Raw genomic sequence first — 12,133 nt, forward strand, 5'->3', positions numbered from 1 at the left:
TATGAAACTTTAATTGACACAAGATGAGAGGCACTGGAGGGTTTTGAGCAGAGGAGTAAGCCACACTGACTTGTATTTTAATAGGATCTTTCTGTCTGCTGGGTGAAGAATGGATTGGAGGGGCACGAGGAAAGCAGGGAACCAAGTGAGCAGGCTGACGCAGTCATCCAAGGATAATATGACAGTGAGCTTGGGACAAGCTGGTGGCAACTGACAATCATAAAAACTCAGAGAGAGAAAATATCAGAATACCTGAGACTTCATGGGTATGTACAAGGAAAGTTATTACAGTGCCACTTCTACTGGAAATAACCTCGAAAAGGACTAGTCAATAACCTAGAAAAGGAATAGTCCTAGGGAAGGACTGGAAAGAACCTAGATATCCATCATTTGGGGACTGAGAAAATAAATGATAAGACAATAATGAAGTACCAAGCAATTGTCGAAAAGAATAGGGATGTATAAAAGCTAATTGTATTTCGGGGCGCCTGGGTGTCTGAGTCAGTTAAGCGTCTGATCTCAGGTTAGGATCTTGTGGTTCATGAGTTTGAGCCCTGTATCGGGCTCCCTGCTGTCCACGTGAAGCCCGCTTCAGATCCTCTGTTTCCCTCTCTCTCTGCCTCTCTCTCTCTCTCTCTCAAAAATAAATTAATTAAAAAACTAACTTTATTTCTATAGAGTAGCAATGATCAATCTGAAAATAAGATTAAGAAAACAATTTCATTTACAATATCACCAAAAAGAATAAAATGCTTGGGAATAATTTTAACAAAAGCAGTGCAAGGTACTTCAAAACCTAAAAAAAAAAAAAAAAAAAAAAAATACCCTCGAAAGAAACTGAAGAAGACCTCAACAAAGGCATCTCATGGGGTGGGAAAGATATCTCATGGAAAAGACATTCTTTCATAGCTTGAAAGATTTCATATTGTTAAGGTGAGGATAGTCTTCAAATTGATCAACATAATTCTCATCTTTTAAAAAAAAAGACACGCTCATCCTGGAATTTGTATGGAAATGCAAGGAATCCAGAACAGCCAACCAATCTTGAAAAAGTAAACCAAAGTTGGAGGACTCACAATTTCTAATTTCAAAACTTACTACAAAGTTACAATAATCAAGACAGTGTGGTAGAAATACCTATCAGTGGAACAGAACCGAGAGTCTGGAAGTAAACCCTTACATTATGGCCAACTGATTTTCAACACAGGTGCCAAGACAATTCAATGGGGAAAAGACGAGTCTTTTCAATAAATTGTGCTGGAACAGCTAGATATCCCCGTGCAAAATAATGAAGTTGGATCCCTATCTCACACCATCCACAAAAATAAGTCAAAATGGATCATAGACCTAAAGATATAAGCTAAAACTATAAAATTCTTAGCAGTAAACCTTCATGACCTTGAGTTAAGCAAAGCCTTCTTCGTGTGACACAAATAACAACATCAAAAATAAACTGGACTTCATCAAAACTAAAAACGTGTGTAGCAAATGAGATAATAAGAAAATGAGAAGACACCCCACAGAATGGGAGCAAATAGTTGCACATCACAGATCCGGTAAAGGACTGGTATTCCAAATACATAAGTAACACAACTCAACAATAAAAAGACAACATAATTGAAAAGTGGGCAAAAGATTTGAATAGACATTTCTCCAAAGAAGTTATACAAATAGCTAATAAGCACATGAAAAGATGCCTCTTATCATTAGTCGTTAGGGTAATACAAATTAAAGCCACAATGAGATGTCACTTTACATCCATTAGAATGGCTATAATCGGGGCGCCTGGGTGGCTCAGTCAGTTGAGCATCCGACTTCAGCTCAGGTCACGATCTCACGGTTCGTGAGTTCGAGCCCCGCGTCAGGCTCTGGGCTGATGGCTCAGAGCCTGGAGCCTGCTTCCGATTCTGTGTCTCCCTCTCTCTCTGCCCCTCCCCCATTCATGCTCTGTCTCTCTCTGTCTCAAAAATAAATAAACATTAAAAAAGAATGGCTATAATCAAGAAGACAGTCACAAGTGTTGATGAGAGTAAGAAAAAATTATAACCCAAATATATTTTTGATGTGAATGTAAAATGGTACAGTGCCTTTGGGAAACAGTGTGGAGGTTCCTCAAAGGGTTAAACATAGAGTTACCATATGACCCAGATATCTCATGCCTAGGTATATACCCAAGAGAACTGAAAATATATGTCTACACAAAAAACTTGTAAATGAAAATTTCATAGCAGCATTATCCATCATAGCAAAAAGTGGAAACAACTTCGATGTCCCTCAACGGATACATAAAATGGGGTATGTCCATACAATGGAATATTAGTTGGCAATTGGCAATAAAGAGGTATGCAGTACTGATATATGCTGCAACACAAAAGAACTTTGAAAATGTTATGTTAAATGAAAGAAGCCAGTCACAAAAGACCACATATTGTATGATTCCATTTATATGAAATGTCCAGGAGAGTCAAATCTACAGAAACAGAAAGTAGACTAGTGGTTGCCTAGGGCTGGGGGTTAGACTAAAATAAGGAGTGACTGCTAATGGGTATGTTTTTTTGAGGGGGAGTTGGCTAATGAAAATGTCCTCAAATTGATTGCAGTCATGGTTGCACAACTCAGAATATACCAAAAAACCACTGAATTGTACATTTAAAATGGATGAAAGTATGCTATGTGAGTCATAATTCAATAAAAACATTTATTTTTTTTAAAGAATGAAGAAACTCCTTAGGTACTACTAGGGGATAAGTGGGTAAGTGGATTGGGCAGGGAGCAAAGTGCACAACAGCTCTTGTATTTTACCATTTGTGTCGAACAAGAGAGCAAACATACATGGGAATTGACCAGCACATGTCGGGCTGAGTCAGGAAGGGCGCACCTAAACACAGTCCCCATAGTTTCTTCCAGGGAGGGAAATTGTGTAGCCGGGTGACAGAACAGGGAAGGAGACCTACAGGTCCTGGTAGACCCTCTGTACTCTTTAATTCTGGATCACTTGACTATAGTAACTACTCAAAAATTAAGTCAGTTTAAAAATCAGAGACTTCACTGACAAGATACAATTGAAGCTGGGTAGGATTTCCAGAGGATGAAAAAAGTCAAGAAAAGTTTGGTATGTACTTGACAGTGGGGTCGAGGATGGAGGAAAGATGGAAGCACAGGCTGGACTGACTGCCTTTAACTAGCCGTGACTTTGTTTTCTCATCTGCAAAGTGGAATGATCAGAGTACTTACTTCACCAGGTCATTAAAACTTGCCTTAAAAGCTCTCATTATTATGCCCTCACTTATATCATCTCATTTAATCTCTTTGAGATAGGAATGATTATAAGGGGGTGGCTCAGAGAGGTATAGACACCTGTCCAAGGTCACACAGCCAGCAAATGGGAGAGCTTGGGATTCCCAAGTCTGGGACCCTCAGGTGTACCTCCAAAGCCGGTGCTTGTAATCTGTACACAAACTCAGTAAGTGTGCCCTGGAAACTGAGGAATAGAGAGACAAATTGGGACCAGAGGACACACCCCAGAGTTCAGTCCTGGAGGGAGGGCAGGAGCTAGGGAACAACATGGGCTTCACTTTACAGTGAGTCATTTGACTCTTCCAAAAATATATTTTCCTATTTCTAGGGGTTATTTGCATTTCATATTTCGAATTCTTTGGGACCACTGTTGATTGTTCCATATTCAAAACAGGATGGGGGGTGGGGAAGAGAGCCACAATCATTATTTCAGGACTCAGATATTTCCCCTTTAATTTGCAAAGTAGCCAATGCTCATTTCACAGCAATACCCTCCCAAGCAGGTCAGTGCTGCGCTCATTTCCCAAGACAGGCAAATGAAAATCTGAGAAGACTAGCCCTTAAGAAACTCAACAACAGCCCCCAGCAGGTCCTTGACACCCCTTCTTAAGAGTTCCTCCACTCTCCATCTTCTCCTCTCACCCTGCCTTATTTTTCTCCAGAGAACTTGTCACCACCAGGCAGTGTAATACTTATTCATAATAAGTTAATCTGTTTATCGTCTGTCTCTTCTGCTTATTTGCAAGTTCCATGCAGGTACTATTCGTGTGCCCATTTTACAGATGAAGAAACTGAAGCTCGAGGTTTGCAAACAGCCAGTGAATGATAGCACTGAGATCCAAACCCTTCGTACTTTGATAAATTGTATTGATGTTTATTAAGGACTTATTATGTATGTCTCTGCCAGGGGCTGGAAGCACAAAAAGATGGACAAGATAGTCTTGGCCTTCAAGCAACATCCAGTCCGATTAGGGAGAGAAAAACTTAAATCAATAACTTAGATGCAGAGCGGAAAATGCTGTGGGAGGGAGTGAGGCCCATGATACTGTTAAGACCAAAAGTTGGAGGGACACTGGTCCAGCCTGGGCTGCATCAAGGAGGACTTCTTGAAGGAGGTGATAGGTTGACCTTTCAAGGTTGCTAACAGAAGATCATGGCAATGGGTATTTCAGACAGAAGAGACAGCCTGGCGAAGGCTGGAGGGAGGAACAGCCTGGCCTGAATGATGAACCGTATTGTTGGTGCCTGAAGCCCTCGGGCGTAGACAGGTGGAAAATTAGGCTGGAAATGGCAGCAGACGCTGATAAGGAACTGGGGCTTTCTCCTGTGGTGACCGCGGACACCATGAGTGCCTTGGATCCCTACAGCAGGTACCATCCTAACGTCAGCTGACCTGTGCCCAGGGGTGTGGCGCGGGAATGGGGGTGCTGAGGGGAGCCCGTGAAGTTGTTTTTCTGCCCCCAGCTGCGTGGCCTCCTCCAGCTGACGGGTCCCCCCCCCCCCAGGGGGATTGGGGGACAGCTCGGTTTCACAACCCCCTGCCTTCCCCCAGGGTCCCCGGAGGGCAAGAAAAGAGGAAGCGCTTATCTGACTTCCTCCTGGGCCCCTGCGCGTGCGCAAACCCAGGCAGGCCCCCTAGGCCTGCCGCCCCCCCAGCATTCCCCGACATAAAAGGCCTGCCCAGGGGCGCCTGGGTGGCTCAGTCAGTTGGGTTGGGTGGCCGACTAGGGCTCAGGTCATGATCTCGCAGTCCGTGAGTTCGAGCCCGGCGTCGGGCTCTGTGCTGACAGCTCAGAGCCTGGAGCCTGCTTCTGATTCTGTGTCTCCCTCTCTCTCTGCCCCTTTCCTGCTTGCTCTCTGTCTCTCTGTCTCTCAAAGATAATAAACAAAAAAAAAAAAAAAAAAAAAAAAAAAGACCTGCCCTGCCCACTCAGCCTTGGCCGGGCTCCCGGAGGGTGCGGCCACGCCCCAGAAACCAAGAGAATGGGTTCGTGTCCCAGCAATTCGGATTTACCGTCTGCTCTTGAGCAATACCTCGTGCCCGAGCTTCGCGTCTTGAACACGGCACGTCCTCTACTCAGCAATTTAAAACTGAGGCCATTGCATGAATTGAGGTGGAGAGATCCTCAAGACACATTGGCAGGATAGGATGAAAACACACTCATCAAAAAAAAAAAAAAAAAAAAAAAAAAGAACACGGTTTTGTATTTACCCATATATGTATGGAGATGCTAAGAGAAAGGTCTGGAAACTACACAGCTGGCAACAACAGACGTTGTCGCTGAAGAAGAAAGGAAAGTTGGAATCGGGGAAAGAGAGGATGACTTTTTCTCAGTTGTTTTTTTTTCTTCCATTTTTAAACCAGACTGTATTTGTTTTTATTTTGTGTAATTGAAACACTAATAATTAATGAGAGGACTGACATATATGGTTATTGAAGGTCTTTTCCCCAAACATTTTGTTAATGAAAATTGCCAGGCATGTAGCAAAATTGAAAGACTTTTACAACAAAACCCCTACAGGACTTACCACTTTACATTCCGCCATTAATATTCTCCTGGCTTCTTCACATGTCTGTCCATCTAGCCATTTGTCCACTCTCCCCCCCTTTTTTTTTTTTAATTTTTTAAATGTTTATTTATTTTTGAGAGAGACAGAGACAGAGACAGAATGTGAGTGGGTTAGGGGCAGAGAGAGAGGAGGGAGACACAGAATCTGAAGCAGGCTCTAGGCTCTGAGCTGTCAGTACAGAGCCTGACGCGGGGCTCAAACCCACAAACGGTGAGATCATGACCTGAGCCGAAGTTGGACGCTCAACTGACTGAGCCACCCAGGCGCCCCATGTCCACTCACCTTTTTAAAATGTATTTCAGGGGCGCCTGGGTGGCCCAGTTGGTTAAGCGTCCGACTTCGGCTCAGGTCATGATCTCGCGGTCCGTGAGTTCGAGCCCCACGTCGGGCTCTGTGCTGACAGCTCAGAGCCTGGAGCCTGTTTCAGATCCTGTGTCTCCCTCTCTCTCTGACCCTCCCCCATTCATGTTCTGTCTCTCTCTGTCTCAAAAATAAATAAATGTTAAAAAAAATTTCCCTTAAATAAATAAAATGTATTTCAAAGTAAATTACTTCAGGTCACATTTTCATTTTTTTTAATTAAAAAAATTTTTTTTTATTTTTAAATTTACATCCAAGTTAGCATACAAGGCAACAATGATTTCAGGAGTAGATTCCTTAGTGCCTCTTACCGGTTTAGCCCATCCCCCCTCCCACAACCCCTCCAGCAGCCCTCTGTTCTCTGTATTTAAGGGTCTCTTATGTTTTGTCTCCCTCCCTGTTTTTATATTCTTTTTGCTTCCCTTCCCTTATGTTCATCTGTTTTGTATCTTAAATTCTTCATATGAGTGAAGTCATATAATTTGTCTTTCTCTGACTACTTTCACTTTTTGGCTCACATTTTATTAACTGGAATTCAACGTTTGTTTACAGTATTTTTCGTGTAAAATTTACATACAACAAAGTGCATAAGATTAAGTGTTCATTTGCTGAGTTTTTATAAATGCACGTACACCAATGTAACTTCAACCTGATAAGATATATATTTCTATCACTCTAGAAAGTTCCCTTTTGTCCTAGAGGGTATTTTAATTGCCAACATTTTGTGTCAGCATTCAGCACAGGGCCAGGTATATAGTAAGTGCTCAATAAATAGCGGAAGGACCCCTGGCTGGCTCAGTGGGTGGAGCGTGCAACTCTTGACCTCGGGGATGTGAGTTCGAGCCCCACGTTGGGTGTAGAGATTACTTAAAGATAAAATCTTTAAAAAAATAAATGTTAGCTGAAGGAATGAACGTGCACATGGCCTGCTCCCCTGAAGTCATGCCTTTTTCTCTTGCAATCCCCCTGCCCCGGAGCTGAAACTCAGTAAAGGCTTAATAAAGATTTATTGATTGCATTGGGTGTATATTGCTGTGTACATTTAGCAGCTTAAAACATTAGAAACAGTAATTATCACACACAATTTGGGGGGGGGGTCAGGAATTTGGAGGCAGTTTAGGTCAGTAGTTTGGCTTGGGGTTTTTCACCAGCCTGCCATCAAGGTCAGGCCTGGAATCATCCAAAGGATTGACTGGGGCTGAGGATCCATTTCCAAGATGCCTCACTCACACGACTCGTGGCAGGAGGTGGCAGTTCCTCACCAAGTGAACCTCTCCATAAGACTTGCCTGAGTACTCATGACACGGTGGCTGGCTTCCCCCAGAGCAAAGGATCCCGGAGAGCAGGGTGAAGCATCACATTAGTTCTCCAGGTCATCCCTGTTCAATGTGGGAATGGTTCAATGTGGGAATCTCTGCACGAGAGCAGAGATACTAGGAGGCTAGACTAACCGGGGTCTCCTTGGAGAAGGTAGTCATTGTGAATGTGTATTCAAATTTTCTGAGCACTTGCTTTGTGCTGGGTGCTACGCTGGGCTCCAGGGAGTGCAGGAATGAGTCAGAACCAGCTATCCCTCTTCCCCTCACAAGATGTGTGTGTGTGTGTGTGTGTGTGTGTGTGTGTGTGTTGGGGTGGAGGATGGAGATCAGATAGACATGGAAACAGATGGTGTTACAGAGTATGATAAATATCACAATAGTGTTTTTTTTTAAAGCTTTTCTATAATTCACATTCATGGTACAACATTTAAGACACATCATGAAACAAAGTTTCCTTCTCTCCTTGTTATATAGCTACACACTCTTCCAGCTCAGAGGCAGCAACTACAACTGTTTTGTATATTCTTCCAGAACTATTCCATGCATATACACAAAGACATTTCCCACCCTCTTTACGCAAAAAGACAGCACTATTCAAAGTGCATTGCTCTACACCCTGCCTTTTGCCCCTCACTTACTTTATCTTAGAGATAATTTCATATCAGTTCATAGACAGCTTCTTCATTTTTATGAATGGCTGTATGGCATTCTATTGTCTGCGTGAGCCACAGTTTATTTAACCAGTCTCCTATCCCTGAACATTTCTTTCTTTCTTTTTTTAAGTTTATTTATTTATTTTTGAGAGAGAGAGAGCAGAGGAGGGGCAGAGAGAGAGGGAGAGAGAGAATTCCAAGCAGGCACTACACTGTCAGTGCAGAACCCCACGTGGGGCTCACGTTTGCCTCACAAACCATGAGATCATGACCTGAGCTGAAACCAAGAGTCGGACGCTTAACTGACTGAGCCACCCAGGCAACCCCTGTTTATTTCTAATCTCAATGATTTTCCTTGCACATCCATCTTCTCCACTTGTGTGAGTATACTTGTAGGAGAAATTCTTGGCAGTGGAATTGTTGCATCAAGGGGTCTGTGCATTTAAAATATTGTTAAATAGGGTTTATACCAATGTACCCTTCCACCTGCCATATGTGACTGTTTCCTTGCACCTGCAACCACATGTACGTTACCAAACCCTCCAAGCTTAGCCAACCCAGCACTTTAAAAATGTTTTCTCAATGTAGTATTAATTTGTGTTTCTCTTATTATGGGTGAGTTTGACACTTACCACATATCAGAGTTATTTGTATTTTCATTAAAATTTTTTTTATGCTTATTTATTTTTGAGATAGAGGGAGAGAGAAAGAGAGTGAGCAGGAGTGGGGGCGGGGGGAGCAGAGAGAGAGAGAGAGAGAGAGAGAGAGACACAGAATCCAAAGCAGGCTCCAGGCTCTGAGCTGTCAGCACACAGCCCAACGTGGGGCTCGAACTCACTAACTGTGAGATCATGACCTGAGCCGAAGTTGGATGTTTAACCAACTGAGCCACCCAGTGACCCCTGTATTTTCTTTTCTGTGAACTGTACAAGTTGCTACTGGGCTATGGGTGTTTATTATCTATTTGAATATCCTCTGCACATCAGAGTCCCTATCCCTTTGTCTACATGATAAGCTTCAAAACCCAGGTTTTTGGGGTTTTTTTTGGAACAAGTTGCTTTGAGTCAGATAAACGAGAAGTTTCTGCAGGTTGTGTCATTTTCTGTGCATCACTGCAGAGCTTGCCCGGGGTCCAAGGGAGCAGCTGTGTCATGTAGGGTTCGAAAAGGTGATGCTGGGACCTGGGGGTGGGGAATAGGAGGTGAGTGGGCAAGGAGGCAGTTGTTAGCTCTTGCACTGGATGAAAAGGGCTGTCACAGGAGACAGGGAACTCACCATCACAGGAAGCGGGCAGGACAGGCTGGCCTGGCTCTAAGACCCTTTGCCCTTCATCTGAAATGTCTGACATAGACAAGTCAGAAATGGAAGGCACACCAACAGGACTGCCAATTTCTGATCGTTTAAGCCTAAACAGGTGGATACTGCACCTGCGGGCTCCAAGTAACATTATTTAATAGGAACGTAAACTTTCTAGAATGTAAGCCCCACGAGGCCAGGGTTCAAGTGCTAAATAACGGATGAATGAATCCAATCAAAGGATGTGAAAGGCAGCTGTTTCTGAACAGGGAGGGAGCCCTCTCAACCCTGCCCCTCCCGGAACACGCCTTCTCCTTTTCTTTCTCCTCGCCCTATCTGAGTCAGGTCTCTGCCTTTCTCCTCAGGTCCTGCCCAGCTCCCAGGCCCAGACTCTCCTTGGACCTCCAGTCAACCCTACTCTCCAAGCAGCTAGACTCACTTCAGTAACATGCAAGCCCTTTAGGTCACTCTCCATTGCCTGCACTTCAAAAGCCTTCTCAATCTGCCCACTCCTCTGCTTTCCTCTCCTTTAAGTCCTGCTCCCCACCCCCGACACCCCATGTTCCTCCAGCAATAAAAATGGTCGTATTTATTGAGCACTTGCGGTATGTACGTTTACGTGGATTATCCTGAAGTCTTCAGCAATCTACAAGATCTCTGAGGCTGATGCTATTATTATCCTCATTTTGTAGGTGAGGGAACCAAAGACCCAGAGACATGTAGGAGCTTATCCAAGGTCCCCCAACGAGCACATGATAGAATTGGGATTCAAAAGTCACTTGGTCTGACCCCCGGGGCCACCAGTGCCTAACCACTGCAGTAGAGCTAACTGGTTACCAGTCCTTGGAGTGTGCCATGTTCCTTCGTGCTCCCTGCCCTTTGCTCATGATGGCCCTGCCCAGGAGGGGGGGTGGGGCTCTCCTGTCTACCTTATTCCACTTGCCAAAAATCTTGCTCCTTCTTCAAAGTCTTGCTCGTAAGTCACCCCCTCTGCAAAGCCTTTCCTGTCTTCCCTAGGAAGAGATAGTTTCTCACTCTTTGATTTGACAGTTAAGAACTTTATGCTGTAGTGACTTGGGGACTCCCATCAAGCTGAGAGCCCCCCCAGTGGGCAGGGATTGTTCTATATCTCCCTCTTATCTAGCACAATGCCTGCTACAGAGTGTATGCTCTCTAAACATCTGGTGATCAAATGACAGCGGCCAGAGGACTCTTTCCCAGCACACAGTCAAGCAGCACCACTAGGAGTCTTCTGTTGGAAGCTGGGAGGGAGAGAAGTTAAGTGGCAGGGCCCTAAATAAAAGGAGCCACACTGTAAGGGGCAGCTGGAGATGATTTCACTAACTTTACCACTTGTCCATGGGTCAAAACTGTGCCCAGGAGACCGAGCTGGTACAGAAATTCCATCCTTACCCCACCCCTAGGGGTCTTTGGGAAGCAGCTATCTCATGCCCAGGGGTATTTCCCCTTTTGCAGTGCCAAGAATGAAACCATATTGGGAAGTGATCCTGGCAGGGTCTCTGAATGCTACAGGAGGAAGTGTGGCCAGAGTCCACAGGCTCAGAGCCTAGACTGCCCCAGTCAGGGCCCTTTGGACCTCAGAAACCAAGGCATTACATGGCTTTGGTAAGAGGGTAGTTCCGGGGTGGGTGGGGACTTCCTCGGGGTGTGAGGGAAATTGCTCCATCCCTGGAGCTATGAGGCAAGAATGTTCCAGTGACTCTGGGCAGCCCTGTCACTGTGCTTCTCCCTCCACGTCTGCCTCACTCAGGAACTTATTAAAGTTCCCTATAGTCTCAGGACAAATGCCTCAGCCTGTGGTCACTACATCCCAAAAGCTGGCGGACAGGATAGCAGAGCGGCTAGGAGCATGCGTGCTGGGGTTGGCCAGATATAGGTCCGAATCCCAGCTTACTGTGTGACCTTGGGTCATTCACTTCACCTCCTTACGTTCCAGTTCCCTCATCCATAAAATGAAGGTAAATAAATTTGAAAACATCAAAATTATGGATTTGTTCAGTGGAACAAATTCGTTCAAAGGAAGTCACCATAGGCCAGTGGTTCGCAAAGTGTGCTCCCTGGACCATCAGCATCACCTGAGTACTTGTTAGAAATGCAGACTCTCAGGTCCCACCCCTACTCTAGGGAGTCAGAGACTCTGGGGTGGGGCTCAGTGATCTGTGTTTTAGCAAGCCGAACAAGAGATTCTGGTGCACGGTAGAGTTTGAAAGCCACTGCCACAGACAAACCCAATGGATGAGCAGTGGATTAGGTGAAGATACTGGCAACATCAATATCCAGCAAGAGATTAATATCTAAAATTTACAGGCTACTCCTGCAAATTGACAAGAAAAAGACAGGAAACCCAATTCATAATGGGCACCAGACAGGAACAGGCAATTCACTGAAGGGGAAGCCCAAATGTCTGGCAAGCACAGAAGATTCTGAGTCTCATATCATCAGAGAAATTCAAGCACTGAGATGACCTTACACCCAAACTATAGGCAAAATTGAAAATGTGGGGAGACAAGCATCTTTCACATGCTACTAGTAGAATTTAGTGACATTTAAAAAATATGTGCCCTGTGATTTAGGATTCCATCTTGGGTATAGGGTCCAAAGAAGTTTTCACACAGG

This window comes from Acinonyx jubatus, chromosome A3, assembly GCF_027475565.1.
Source record: "Acinonyx jubatus isolate Ajub_Pintada_27869175 chromosome A3, VMU_Ajub_asm_v1.0, whole genome shotgun sequence".
In the NCBI taxonomy this organism is placed as follows: domain Eukaryota; kingdom Metazoa; phylum Chordata; class Mammalia; order Carnivora; family Felidae; genus Acinonyx; species Acinonyx jubatus.